At 44.5% G+C, this 15,127-nt stretch overlaps 1 long non-coding RNA gene across 1 annotated transcript in view; it reads left to right on the top strand.

The window, feature by feature from the left end:
- The first annotated feature begins 3,480 nt into the window (after window positions 1-3,480).
- The window catches only part of LOC135970663 (uncharacterized), a 42,658-nt gene continuing 31,011 nt past the window's right edge, over window positions 3,481-15,127 (top strand). The window contains exon 1 of the long non-coding RNA XR_010586465.1: window positions 3,481-3,662. This is a non-coding gene — a long non-coding RNA (uncharacterized lncRNA). The remainder of the gene's footprint in view (window positions 3,663-15,127) is intronic.

The raw sequence follows: 15,127 nt of genomic DNA, 5'->3' as shown, positions 1-15,127 counted from the left end.
CAACCTCTGCCTCCCAGGTTCAAGCGATTCTCCTGCCTCAGCCTCCTGAGTAGCTGGGATTATAGGCGCCCGCCACCATGCCCAGCTAATTTTTGTATTTTTAGTAGAGATGGGGTTTCACCATGTTGGGCAGGCTGGTCTCAAACTCCTGACCTCGTGATCCACCCACCTCAGCCCCCAAAAGTATTGGGATTACAGGTGTGAGCCACCACGCCTGGGCAGACATTTTCATTACTTCTATTACCTGTGTGAGCAAGTGGCTTTTTTGGGAGGTGATTTTCACAAAGAAACAAGGTTTTTCAAAAAAGGTGTTTCCCACGGGTTTCTGCCTATGAGGCCACCTGCCGAGAAACAGAGCCGCTTTGATAAGCTGGGTGGTCAGCTCTCATCCATACTTACTCAACCATGCCCAGCTGGGCAGTGCCACTTGTGTCTGAGCCTCAGCAAAACTGCATGTCCCTACATGTTAGGGGTCTTCACACACAAGTGAAGCAACCAGAAATATTGAATTTTCAGAGGCACAGACAACTAATAAAGCCACATGCCCCATTATTGCTTCATTGATTCACTGAAATAATGCTAGATATGATTGTGGTTACAGAGTTAAGCCCCATTGTTAATTATATGGTTTGGTGAGGGAAATAGTTTTTTTTTTGGCTAGATTAGTGTAAACACAGTTCAAATGTTGCTCCTTTACTGGGGACAGAAAAATCCACATGTGGCTCACACCTGTAATCCTAGCACTTTGAAAGGCCAAGGCAGGCAGATTGCTTGAGTCCAGGAGTTTGAGACTGGCCTGGGCAAGATGACAAAACTCTGTCTCTACTAAAAATTAAAAAAAAAAGTAATTTAATTTAAAAAATTGAGGTGAGAGTATCACCTGAGCTTGGGGATGTCAAGGCTGTCATGAGCCATGTTCGTGCCATTACACCCCACCGTGGATGACAGAATAAAACCCCATCTCATTAAAAAAAAAAAATCCACATAATATAGTTCGCATCTTTGCTTCCCATATAAATTCCACTTTTTTATGTGTCACTATCAGTATGTAATTATTGAAACTTCAAGGTATGACTCTTGTTAGGAAATGATAGAGAAAAAATAATTGCTTTATAATTACCCATTACATTGTGACTTCTTGCAAATAAATATAACCCATTTTCAGCCTCACTCATTTATTATAAACTTGTAAGAGGTGGAACAAACCTTTGTTTAGAGATGTGATTCAGGTGTTGCTTGCTGGAGTTTCTGAAAACAAACAAACAAACAAAAAACTCAACATAGTAGATGGCCAGATGAGCCACTGGGAAGTAACAATGGCTGGTCATGGCTCCTGTCAAACACAAAGCTCTGGCGGGAGAAGCTTGGAGTCTTCTGGATGTCTTTTGCAAAGATGACAAATTCTTTTAGATAGGCTGCTGCTTGAAGGTAAGATGGAAGAACCTTTGTTCATCGTATTATGGAGGTCTTTGACCCCCCCAACCCCTCCCACCCCATGAACTCAGACCTTCCACATTAGACCTGGGCTGTCCCTCAGCATCTTTGCTGCACACATTGCATGAAACTTCAGTTATTACATATAACTTCCAGGTGTTTGAAATAGGAAATACGTAAGAGACATGTTCCTGAGATGTCAGAGTGAGGTTTCCTTTGAGAGAAGGAAGTGAGGGTTGTTACCTATAGATTGTTGAGGGTAACAATGGGATGAGGCATACAAAGGACCTAGCCTAGCAGCAGGCATGTAGTAAGAGCTCAGTAAGTATTACATTTGTTTAATTAGTGTCTGCCTACCAGGTTCAGCCCTTGGCTTCATGTGTCCAGTGACACTTCCTAACTTGCCCATTCTTGCCCTTCTTTGGGTCCTGCTGTTTATTCTGTTCTCTGAAATAAGGAGTTCCTTTCTGTATTGTATCTGATAAGGTTAAAGCTCAAAGCAGTTAGGGACCTCAAGAGGTATCCTAGTCTAGTTCCTGGTCTAGATAAAATATTATCCCTTATTGCAGAAGTAGCAACTGAATCTAGGAAATGTTGAGTGATTTGAGAGACTATAGTAGGCATAGGTGGGGATATTGGCTAATTCTTAGGTCTTCTGACTTAGGAGCATCTAGGTCGTGGACACAGAGTTTTTTCAAAGTGGAGTCCTACAGTGCATCATTTACAGTTATTCTAGCTACTGGTGGAATTTGGAGAAGTATCCTGAACACTTCTCTTTCCAAATCACAGGCTCAGTTGGGATCAGGAACATCTACTCACATCACATCAGCAGAACTTGTTCATTTGGGGGCATCCCCAATAATGCCAAAATCTATGCTCCAGATGTGTAAGAGTATGAATTGGAACCACTTCCAGGGAACCTCTTGTCTGCACCTCATTCTGTATTTATTTATTTATTTATTATTTTTGAGACAGAATCTCTCTCTGTTGCCCAGGCTGGAGTGCAATGGTGCGATGTCAGCTAACTGCAACCTCTGCCTTCCTGGTTCAAGTGATTTTCCTGCCTCAGCCTCCCAAGCAGCTGGGACTACAGGCATGTGCCACCATGCCTGGCTAGTTTTTGTATTTTTAGTAGAGACGGAGTTTTACCATGTTGACCAGGCTGGTCTTGAACTCCTGACCTCAAGTGATCTACCCACCTTGGCCTCCCAAAGTGCTGAGATTATAGGCAGGAGATACCGCGCCCTGCCTGTACATCATTCTGGATGGCTGAATCCTCCACTCTCCTGGTTCTCTCCTCTGTGCTGGTAGGAGGAGAGGCTGGGAGAGAATGGGAGAGGTGATCATGATCAGTAAAGAGACAATTGGAGGGAGATGGTCCAACCCTGTCGTTCTGGACTCTGAAGTGGTCTTTACTGAAAACAGCAGATTCCTAGGCTCAGAAAATAGTGGCAAAATAGCTTGGAATTTAGGAGTTTCAGATTTTTTTTCAGATTCTTCCGGGCTGGAGTGCAGTGGTGTGATCTCAGCTCACTGTAACCTCTGCCTCCTGGCCTCAAGAGATCCTCCCACCTCAGCCTCCTCAGTAGCTGGGACTACAGGTGCATGCCACCACACCTGGCTAATTTTTGTAGTTTTGTAGTTTGTAGGATCTTCCTGTCTTACCCAAGCTGGTCTTGAACTCCTGGGCTCAAGCAATCTGCCTGCCTCAGCCTCCCAAAATGCTGGGATTACAGATGTGAGCCATCATACCCTGCCTCATATTTTTTTGTAATAGGTTTACTTTAATTCAAGATTGAAGGCTGGGCATGGTGGCTCACGTCTGTAATTCCAAAAGTGGGATTTGAGAGTACAAATTTGGGATTGTAATTTGTAATCCCAGAAGTGGGATTTGGGTATGAGCCACCATACCCAGCTGATTTTTTTTTTTTTAATAGAGAAGGGTTTTACCACATTGCCCAGGCTGGTCTCGAACTCCTGGGTTTAAGCAATCTACCTGCCTTGGTCTCACAAAGTGCTGAGATTATAGATGTGCCTTGCCTGACCTGATTGTTGTTGGTTATATCTCTTTTAATATACAGGTTAGCCCTCTCATTTTTTCCCCCTCTTGCAATAGGTTTGTTGGAGAAAATGGATTTTTTTTGGTACTGTACAGCTTTCCAGTCTGGGTTTTGCTGATTCTATCCTGGAGGTGCTATGTCAGACACTCCTCTGATCACTGACGTCTTGTAAGTTGCTAATTTCATCTAGAGGTCTGATCAGATTGAAGTTCAGTGTTTGTTTTTGCAGGGCCCCTTCTCAGGGAATGTTGTGAGTGTTCACCCAGAGGTACATGCTGTCTGCTTGTGTCCGTCTCTTTTGGTGATGTTCTAAGTCATTCGTGATCATTGACTAATCCATTATTTCATTAGGAGTTGCAAAATGGCAATATTGGAATTCTATTCTTTCTTTCTTCATTTAGGTATTTATTCTTTTTTCTCCCCCACACCCCACTCTCCTGCCCTACTCGCTCCTTTCTTCAGTTATCAGGTGGACTGCTTGTGTAAGAGAAATTGCTTCATCAACCATGGGGTTCAGTTATGGTTTCTATAGGAAAGGCAGAATAAAGGATTTCTCTTTATTACTACTTTTCAAATTGTTGAGTTGGCTACATAGAGTCCTCCACAAGTCACCAGTTATTTAAGATACCATTATGAAATCATGGATTGAAACATATTTGATATACTTCAGTTCACTGTAGTCTATTACAGTTATTAGTCTTATGAATGCTCAAATTGTCCCGTCTTCGGCAAGTGGGAGTCTTTTCACCTCTTTCTGACACAGTCCAAAGAGACTTTGATAGCTTTTTGAGTTTCTGATTTGACTAGATATCCAAGCACATCGTGTGCATTTCCGTTCCCAGTCTGAGAGCCAAGCATTTCTTCAAGATCTGATTTCAGTTGAAGGGAAATCACAGAGTGCCGGGGATGCTCGTTGCTGCTGGGTTGGTCCTTGTTTCTAGGGCCTTTTAGTGGGAAGAAAATATAAACATATTTTAAAAATAAACTAATTCTCTGTTTATACTAAGTCTTTATTTTTTAATTTTTTTTTTTTTACCAGCTCTAGGATCAAGGAAAATATTTTTACTAATACTTTCCATTCAAATAGAGGCTCTCAGTGTTACATAACTTCATATATCTTGCATCTGTTTTTTTCTCCCAACCGAATATTCTAGTTTCCAAATCCGCCAATGTTTGTCCCTCAATACTTACACACAGGCTTAACATAACAACATCAATATTATCACCATGAATATGATAATGCTTTTCCATGAAACGGCCATACATGCAAAGCGGCCCCCAAAGGTCAAAGGAGCTGAGAAACCGAAGAACCAGGTGGACAAGTCCAGTTTGTTGCTAAAGCGTGTTTCACTGAGGAACTTACAGACAGAAGCCTGCTCTTGGGCAGCTGCAAGACAGGTAGATCTCGCACTGTTACCCTCAAGGCTTATATACCATAGGGAAAGAGTATAAGTGCTTAGTGCAAGACAAAAGCAACTATCCAGAACAGGCTAGAATGCTATGTGCGTCACAGCCTATAATTTGTGTGATAACATCAAGGTTGATATATTCTTACACTAGGGACAGTAAATAAAGTAGGAATCAGGAGGCATTCCTGGGACTGGGGCTAATCAGATGTCAACATGGCAGATTAGCATCCAAGATGGAGCCACTTTTGCCTCCACAATAAAACTATTCTTTCAGTTCTTTCTTTTTTGTCCTTAGGGTATGTCTCACTAGGAATATACAATCAAATTGCAGTGGTCTAAAGTTGTTTGAGACAGTTTTTTTCTCTGTAATTGTATCACTAACTCACTGTGCGGATAGTCTTTTTTTTTTTTTTTTTTTTTTTTTTTTTGAGACGGAGTCTCGCTGTGTCTCCCAGGCTGGAGTGCAGTAGCGAGATCTCGGCTCACTGCAAGCTCCGCCCCCCTGGGTTCACGCCATTCTCCTGCCTCAGCCTCCCGAGTAGCTGAGACTACAGGCGCCCGCCACCTCGCCCGGCTAATTTTCTTGTATTTTTAGTAGAGACGGGGTTTCACCGTGTTAGCCAGGATGGTCTCAATCTCCTGACCTCGTGATCCGCCTGTCTCGGCCTCCCAAAGTGCTGGGATTACAGGCTTGAGCCACCGCGCCCAGCCTAGTCTTTTTTTTTTGCTTTCGATTTTTAGAAATTTAAATATATACATGTATATACATGTATATATTCTTAGATATAAAGTAGCATCCAGATTTCCCCACTTCTCTTTTTTTTAAATGAACATTGAGATACAGTTTGACCTTTCTTTACTTAACAGTAGGTGCTGTCAATCAGTCCATGGCAGTATGTAGAGATATTCTTTATTCTTTTTTTAATGCTCCATAGTACTTCACATTTAATTCAAGCAGCCCCTTATTGTTAGACATTTGGGTTATTTCTAGTTTTTATTTATTTATTTATGTGTTTTTAAAATTTGAAATAGAGATGGAGTTTCACCATGTTGCCCAGGCTGGCCTTGAACTCCTGGACTCAAGCAATCAGCCTGCCTTGGCCTCTCAAAGTGCTAGGATTACAGTGTGAGCCACCATGCCCGGCCTATTTCTAGTCTTTTGTTATTATAAACAGAGCTGCAATAAATAGTCTATGCAAATACTTTTTCATATTTTTGCCAGTGATGTATTGGAATAGTTTCCTAGAAATGGTATTGCTGGAAATGCATATGTAACTTTGCTAGAGATAGCCAGTCAAATTCCCTTCCATAGAGGTTGCCTCATTTTGCATTCCTAGTCACAATGTACTAGAATTCCTGTTTCCCTATAGCTTTGCCAACTACATGTATTGACAAATATGCTACCTTAGGATAGTTGTTTTGTTTTGTTTGTTTTGTTTTTTGTTTTTGGGACAAGTTCTTGCTCTTTTGCCCAGGTCGGAGTGCACCTTGAACTCATGAGCTCAAGTGATGTTTCTGTCTCAGCCCTCCAAGTAGCTGGAACTACAGGCATGCACCACCATGCCTGGCTAATTTTTTATGTTTACTTTGTTGGAGAGACAGGGTCTCACCACATTGCCCAAGCTGGTCTTAAACTTTTGGCTTCAAGCTATGCTCCTGCCTTGGCCTCCCCTTAGTATGATTTTGCCTTGTATTCTTATTGGAATCAAGGTTAAACATCTTTTTACATGTTATAGGGCCCTTTACATTTCTTTTTCTGTGAAGCGTTTGTTCATGTCTCTTATCCAGTTCTTTTCCTTCTACTTTTATTATTATTTTTTAACACTTGCTATGGACTAGGGGATCCCTCTACTTTTAGAAGTTCTTTATGTATTAGGAATCTTAACCATTTGTCCATGATATGTTTGCCATGTGTATTTTTTTTTTTTTTTGAGACGGAGTCTTCCTCTGTCGCCCAGGCTGGAGTGCAGTGGCCGGATCTCGGCTCATTGCAAGCTCCGCCTCCCCCGGGTTTATGCCATTCTCCTGCCTCAGCCTCCCAAGTAGCTGGGACTACAGGCGCCCGCCACTTTGCCTGGCTAGTTTTGTTTGTATTTTTTTAGTAGAGACGGGGTTTCACCGTATTAGCCAGGATGGTCTTGATCTCGTGATCCGCCCGTCTCGGCCTCCTAAAGTGCTGGGATTACAGGCTTGAGCCACCGTGCCCAGCCACCATTTGTATTTTTACTTTGGTTAAGGCAATATTTTTTCCTTGCAAAAGGTTTTGCTTTTAAATTTGTATGTAGTTAAATTTATCACCTCTTTTTTTTTTTTTTTTTGAGATGGAGTCACCCAGGCTGGAGTGCAGTGGCACAATCTCAGCTCACTGCAACCTCCGCCTCCTGGGTTCAAGTGATTCTCCTGCCTCAGCCTCCTGCGTAGCTGGGACTACAAGGTGTGCCACCACACCCAACTAATTTTTGTATTTTTTAATAGAGACGGGGTTTCACCATATTGGCCAGGCTGCTCTTGAACTCCTGACCTCATGATCTGCCTGCCTCGGTCTCCCAAAGTGCTGGGATTACAGGCGTGAGCCACCATGCCCGGCCAAAATTTATGACTCTTTCTCTTCAATTGCAGCTGAAGATTTAGCCATAGTTATGCAAGCCTTTTCTACTCCCAAACTGTAGAAGAATTTATTTATTTCCCTTTAATGTTGTGTGGTTTTTGTTTTTTAAAGTCTCATATGGAATTTATCTTTTTGTATGTATGCTATGATAAATGGATTGACTTTTATACTTTTTCATATAGAGTCTCAAATTTGATATTACTAGCTCCTCTCTCCCACCCCCTCCCTTCAACTTGATTTTTCCTGGACATTTTATTATTTTCTTGGCCAAAGCTGGACATGGATCAAAATAAACATCTGTTCAACTCCTGTGTTTAGTTCCATTTTGTGGCCTGTTTTTCTTTCCTGGACTCTGTGATTTCAGCACAGTGTTTTTCCAGCCATTCAGGGAGTTACGACCTTTAGGGCTTGAGGCAGAGTGCATTAAAGGCCTGTCCAGAGAATGATTCAAGCTGGAGTGGATCCTGCAGACATCCAGGAGGGCCCAGCTCTACTTGGGTCGGGGGGTTGGAGAGCTGCTTTTCAGGAGCGGGATGGCCGCTCACGCGTGTGGAGCATTCAGGAGCCCAGTTTTTTGTGTTTTTGTTTTTGTTTTTTCCTTGAGACAGAGTCTTACTCTGTTGTCTGGGCTGGAGTGCAGTGGTGTGATCTCGGCTCACTGCAACCTCTGTCTCTTGGGTTCAAGTGATTCTCCTGCCTCAGCCTCCCGAGTAGCTGGGATTACTATGATAATGACAACCATGTAAAAATGTGATTGGACAAAAAGGATATGATCTAATACTAATAGACAGAGTGGGGAAACCCAGCAAGTCCTGTCCAGATTCTTCTTGGCCTCTCTGTGCAGCCTTTCTTCCTCCAGGGTATGGGGGACCCTTTCTGAAATGGTGGCGCCTGCCACCAAGCCCAGCTAATTTTTGTAGTTTTAGTAGAGACAGGGTTTCACTATGTTGGCCAGGCTGGTCTTGAACTCCTGACCTCAAGTGATCTGTCCGGCCGCCTCCCAACGTGTTGGGATTACAGGCATGAGCCATGGCGCCTGTCCTGGAGCCCAGTTTTTATTGATGACTCATGTTTCCTGTTTCCACCCCTCCCCTGCTCTTGATTTCCATTAGGAATTTCTACCTTTCTAACTGGAGAAGACTGGAGTCAGGGGGTAGAGAAGTGGGCAGAGGAAGGGAGGAGTGAATACGAGATTGAAACCCGTCTTCTGCTCATGTAACTCCCAGCGCAGATCCGTATCATTAATGCCAGCTACAATTTAGTGGTTATTTTCTACCACCAGGCATCAGGTACTGTGCTAAGTACTTTATACAGAATAAATCATTTAATCTTGACCTGTTAGTTGGCTAGGGTTGTTACTTCCAGAAGGAAAAAGAGGCCCAGAGATAAGGTCACACAATTGGTAAGTAGTGGGATTTGGGTCTGTGTGACGTCAGATTCCAGGCTCAAAACATCTAAGTCTGTGGCCTCCACAAAAAAAAAGGCTCATAACAGCCTGTATTTCTGTTCGCTTTTGCATCTAAAGACTCACTTTACTCCAGTTCACTGCCCAGATCTGCTGAGCTCAGATGTGAGCAGTGTGCTTGGCTCTGACTGCAGGCATCATGCTGGGCTGTAGGGACCCACGGCTGGAGAGGGGCTCCGTCTTGCCCTCCGTCTGTTCTGTTGCCAGCACAGTGCTTGGCACATGTGGCCTCTCATCATATATCTGTTGGATAATTAGATGAGAAAGGAGGAGGAAGAGGAACGTGTGCTGGAGATAAAGGGGCAGGAGTGGAGGAGGCGCAGGGGAAGAGAACAGATTTGGGAGAAAACAGTGGGACATGAGGATGCTGGGCAAGTGGCTGGAAGGTTGCCATGTGTTCAGAAGCACAGAAAAAGGTGACTTCCAGGTCAAAAGTGATTTCAGGCTGGGTGTACTTTGGGAGGCTGCTGGATGGATCACCTGAGGCCAGGAGTTCCAGACCTGCCTGGCCAATATGGTAAAACCCTGCCTGTACTGAAAATACAAAATTAGCTGGTGTGGTGGCAGGCACCTGTAATCCCAGTTACTCGGGAGGCTGAGGCAGAAGAATCGCTTGAACCCAGGAGGCGGAGGTTGCAGTGAGCCAAGATTGCACCACTGCACTCCAGCCTAGGCAGCAGAGTAAGAATGTCTCAAAAAAAAAAAAATTTTATATATATATGTATATATACATACACATATATACACACACATACACACATATATACACATATGCACACATATACACATATATATACACAAACACACATATATATAAAGTGATTTCAGTTTTTTCACAACTTGATCACTGAGCAAGTGACCTAGACTGTGGTCATTTTCTGTTAACTCTTATCTGATCCAACCAGAAAGCAAAGCAAAACAAAAACCTGACTGCCTTCTACAAACAAGTCAATGTGAAGGTATTCAGCTCTCTCAGGTTGCAAAAGACAGAGAAACACCCAAGTTACCTCAGGGGATGGACATTGCCTAAGGATACACAGGTGAGTAAGGAAAATAGGAAATGGCTTCTGTAGGTCTCAAGAACTAGAGCACCATTCAGGATGCAATGGCCGTGCACAGTGTGGCCTGGCAGAGAGAAGGAAACTGCTCTCCATCATCAAGAATATAGCTCTAGGCCAGGTGTGGTGGCTCACGCCTATAATTCCAGCACTTTGGGGGGCTGAGGCGGGTGGATCACCTGAGGTCAGGAGTTCAGAACTAACCTGGCCAAAATGGTGAAACCCCGTCTCTACTAAAAATACAAAAAAATTATCCGGGCATAGTGGCGCATGCCTGTAGACCCAGCTACTGAGGAGGCTGAGGCAGGAGAATCACTTGAACCCAGTAGGGGGAGGTTGCAGTGCAGCCTGGGCGACAACAGTGAAACTCTGTCTCAAAAATAAAAATGAAAGCCGGTGGCTCATGCCTGTAATCCTAGCACTTTGGGAGGCTAGGGTGGGCAGATCACGAGGTCAAGAATCGAGACTATCCTGGCTAACATAGTGAAACCCCGTCTCTACTAAAAATACAAAAATTAGCTGGGAGTGGTCTCGCTTGCCTATAGTCTCAGCTACTCAGGAGGCTGAGGCAGGAGAATCACTTGAACCCGGGAGGCGGAGGTTGCAGTGAGCCGAGATCGTGTCGCTGCACTCCAGCCTGGCGACAGAGCGAGGCTCCATCTCAAAATAAAATAATAATAATAATAAATAAAAAAAGAAAATACAGAAATTTGGCTGGGCGTGGTGGCTCATGCCTGTAATCCCTGCACTTTGGGAGGCCGAGGTGGGCGGATCACTCGAGGTCAGGAGTTCGAGACCAGCCTGGTCAACATGGTGAAACCCTGTCTGTACTAAAAATACAAAAAAAAAAAAAAAAAAAAAGTAGCCAGGCATGGTGGCAGGTGTCTGGAATCCCAGCTACTCAGGAGGCTGAGGCAGGAGAATTGCTTGAACCTAGAAGGTGGAGGTTGCAGTGAACTGAGATCGTGCCACTGCACTCCAGCCTGGGCAACAGAGCAAGATTCTGTCTCAAAATAAATAAATAAATAAATAAATAAATACAACTCTTCTAGTTCCCAGCCCCTCTGGGGTTCTTGTGTGAAAGAAAACATTTTAATGTGTTCTTTGAAATTCAGGCAGAGTCTGATCAAAGAGATGCCCCATTGCTGAGCACCATGAAGAGAAAGAGTGTCTTCCCCGAGCAGAGAGGTGGTGAGAAATTTCCAGAATAGGGCACCTTGCATAGAGATTATTTTAGGAATGGTCATCTCTGGTATGGAATTCTACTTGTCCCCAGTAGAATTCTGGCTGGCCTACCCATGGCTCAAGCCTCCACTGAAGCTGTGTTGACCCCTAGTCCAGTGTCAGCTGGTAAAGAAAGGGAAGGGCTGAAGGAGCTGGACCCCCACAGGGAGGTGTTGAAAGAAAGGAAAAGCAAGAGGTGATATTGCCCAGGGAAATGGCGCCACTTCCTGAGCCAGGGCCCTGGACTTCCTGCAGCTGTAGAAAAGTGTGGGCCTGAGTTATTTAACTATCAAAGAAAAAGTGATGCTCTCTGTGTGGGAAAAACAACACTCAATGTGCTTTTTCCTACTCTCTTACTCATGACAATCGACACAGAAAGCTTCTGTGACCAGATGTGAGGACTTTTGTTAGAGACAAAACAAGAGACATATCAAGCAAGCACTTAAGTCTGCAGCAGACACCAGTTGGGTGTCTTCCAATCCAATTCTGACACTATCTACCTAGGGATAGCGTCAAATTCCACAGGTTGAGGGCTCAGTCCCCAGTACTGTGCCCCCACAAATTGGTCACAGTTTTGGCCTTGGAAACTTCTGACCCACCAGCTTCAAGCTGGGATTCCCACAACCCCCTCTTTGGGTTCAGTTAAATAAACACTTACGTTTACTGGTTTATTACAAAGGCTAGAGATGAAGAGATGCACAGGGAGAAGGGGCACTGAACTTCCGTGCCCTCCCTGGGTGCAACACCCTCCAGGAGCCTCCATGTGTTCAGCTCTCCAGGAGCTCTCTGAACCCTGTCCTCCTGGGCATTTATGGAGACTTCACTGAACAGGCATGACTGAAGCATGGACAACCATGTCAAAATGTGATTGGACAAAAAGGACATGATCTAATACTAACAGACAGAGTGGGGAAACCCAGCAAGTCCTGTCCAGATTCTTCTTGGCCTCTCTGTGCAGTCTTTCTTCCTCCCATTCCTTTCTGAAATGGGAGTCTTATGACCTATAGTCAGATAGGGTAGGTCAAAGACAGAAAGATGGGCAAAGATTCCTGCCTTGGAGAGATAAAGGAGCAGATGAAATGAGGGCAGGAGGTCAGAGAGATTCTGTTTATTGAGGTCTGCTTCTGAGGCCTAAAGCACCCAACATTACAACAACAGACTGTAACAAGGGTGGTGGGAATTATAAGCCAGGAACTGTGGACTAAAACCTGTATATAAATGATAACAGCACAGACTCCCAAAGGCTGGAAAACCTGTGGGCTTCCCTTTAACCACATAGACCCACTGTTCTCTCCACAGTGCCTGCATATTCCTGTCTCTTTCTGTTGAATGACTTTTTTTTTCTTTCTGTTTTTTTCTTTTTTCTTTTTTCTTTTTTTTTTTTAATACAGTCTCACTCTGTTGCCCAGGCTGGAGTGCAGTGGCGTGATCTTGGCTCACTGCAAACTCCACCTCTTGGGTTCAAGAGATTCTCTTGCCTCAACCTCCCAAGTAGCTGGGATTATAGGCTCCCGCCACCCCACCCGGTTAATTTTTTGAAATTTTTTTTTTTTTTTTTTTTGAGACAGAATCTCGCTCTGTCACCCAGGCTGGAGTGCAGTGGTGCAGTGGCGTGGTGGCACGATCTCAGCTCACTGCAAGCTCCGCATCCCAGGTTCACACCATTCTCCTGCCTCTCAGCCTACTGAGTAGCTGGGACTACAGGTGCCCACCACCAAGCCTGGCTAATTTTTTGTATTTTTAGTAGAGACGGGGTTTCACTGTGTTAGCCAGGATGGTCTCGATCTCCTGACCTCGTGATCTGCCCGCCTCGGCCTCCCAAAGTGCTGGGATTACAGGCGTGAGCCACTGCATCCGGCCTAATTTTTTGTATTTGTGAAGAGACAGGGTTTCACCATGTTGGCCAGGCTGGTTTTGAACTCCTGACCTCAAGTGATCCACTCACCTTGGCGTCCCAAAATGTTGGAATTACAGGCGTGAGCCACCGTGCCGAGCCTGTTGAATGACTTTAAATCTCCACCCTCTACCTATAGCAGCCCACTTCCTCCTATCTCTTCAAATCTCCTTTTTCTCACTTTCTTCTCCACCTTCCTTGCCCTTTTAGGAGCAGAAAAGGGCATACCTTTTCTGTGATACCTTTCCTTTCCATCATAAAAGTCTCAGCCATGGTCCTCTAACAAAAAACAGGTTAACGAGAGAAAAACATTTATTGAATCCAAGTTTCATGTGTCCTGGTAGCCTTTAGAATGAAGACCCACAGGGGTTGGGCATGGTGGCTTATGCCTATAATCCCAGCAGTTTGGGAGGCCAAGGCGGGCAGATCACTTGAGGTCAGGAGTTCACGACCAGCCTGGCCAACACGGTAAAATCCCATCTCTACTAAAATAAACAAAACAAAACAAAACAAAACAGCCCCCCCAAAAAAAGTTAGCTGGGTGTGGTGGCATGAGCCTGTAGTCCCAGCTACTCAGGACGCTGAGGCAGGAGAATGGCTTTAACACGGGAGGCAGAGGTTGCAGTGAGCCGAGATTGCACCACTGCACTCCAGCCTGGGCGACAGAGTGAGACTCCATCTCAAAAAAAAAAAAAAAAAAGAAAAAAAAGAAAAAAAAGAAAGAATGAAGACCCACAGGGAAAATTCTCCATTTTAACGCTTAGAGTTGATGAAGAATGGATGGTCATGTGGAAATATGATGGACAGAAAAGGTATGATCTAATGGGGGAATCCAGCAAGGCCTGTCTGTCCAGATTCTTCTTGGCCTCTCTGTTGCAGCATTTCTTCCAGCCAGGTATGGGACAGGACCCCTCTGGAATGAGGGTCTTATGGCCCACCGTCAGACAAGGGTAGGTCAGACAGTTTCTTTATGGTCATGTCTTAGACAGGCAGCAGTAGAAGAAATAATTCTAGTTTTTATGGCTGGCTTTGGGGAAAAGGGGTTCTGGTTTCTGACTTGTCTTAGGGAAGACTAATTCTGGCTTCTGTGGCTCACTTTAGGGGAGAACGAGGGGCAAGAGACAGGAGGGGCAGGAGAAGGTCAGAGGGATCTTGGTTTCGAGGCTGCTTCTGAGACTTCCCAATGTCCTTTAGTTCAAAGTACTCAGCATACCAAGGTGCCACGCTTTGGGGTATTGTTTTCTGAGCCCCAATATTTTCTTCCTCTCTTCTTCATTCTTGCCCAGTCTCTTCTTCTTCTTTCTTCTTTTCCTTCCTCTTGCTCTTCCTCTTCTTCTTCTTCTTCTTCTTCTTTGTTTTTCTCTTTTTTAAACTGAGATGGGGTCTCACTCTATCATCCAGGCTGAAGTGCAGTGGCATGATCTCAGCTCACTGCAACTTCTGCCAGCGCCCGGGTTCAAGCAATTCTCATGCCTCAGCCTCTCAAGTAGCTGGGACTACAGGCATGTGCTGCCGCGCCCGGCTAATTTTTTTCTATTTTTAGTAGAGACGGCCAGGCTGGTCTTGAATTCCTGACCCAAAGTGATCCGCCTGCCTTGGCCTCTCAAAGTGCTGGGATTATAGGCGTGAGCCACTGCATCTGGCCCCCAATCTCTTCTCAATCGCATTCATCAATGTTTTTCTTTCCACCTGTTTTTTTCTTTTTTCATCCCATCACCTTGGGTCTCTTCTTGTCTGTTTCCCAGTCTTTGTTACTGTCAGCCAGTTCTTTGCTTGTCCCCTTCCTTTCTTTGCAACAATTCTTATCTCAGTTGTTCAGCATAATAGAGGTGCAAACTGATGGCCTACTGCCTGAGTATACTCTGCAGAAACATGTAATTTGCTAAAAGAATGTTTATCCAAAATATTGCCTTCAGGGCCTGGGAGCAGTGGCTCATGCATGCAACTCCAGCACTTTGGGAGGCCGAGTTGTGAG

Source organism: Macaca fascicularis, chromosome 4, assembly GCF_037993035.2.
Source record: "Macaca fascicularis isolate 582-1 chromosome 4, T2T-MFA8v1.1".
NCBI classification, from domain to species: Eukaryota; Metazoa; Chordata; class Mammalia; order Primates; family Cercopithecidae; genus Macaca; species Macaca fascicularis.
This window is presented reverse-complemented; position numbering and strand designations above follow the sequence as displayed.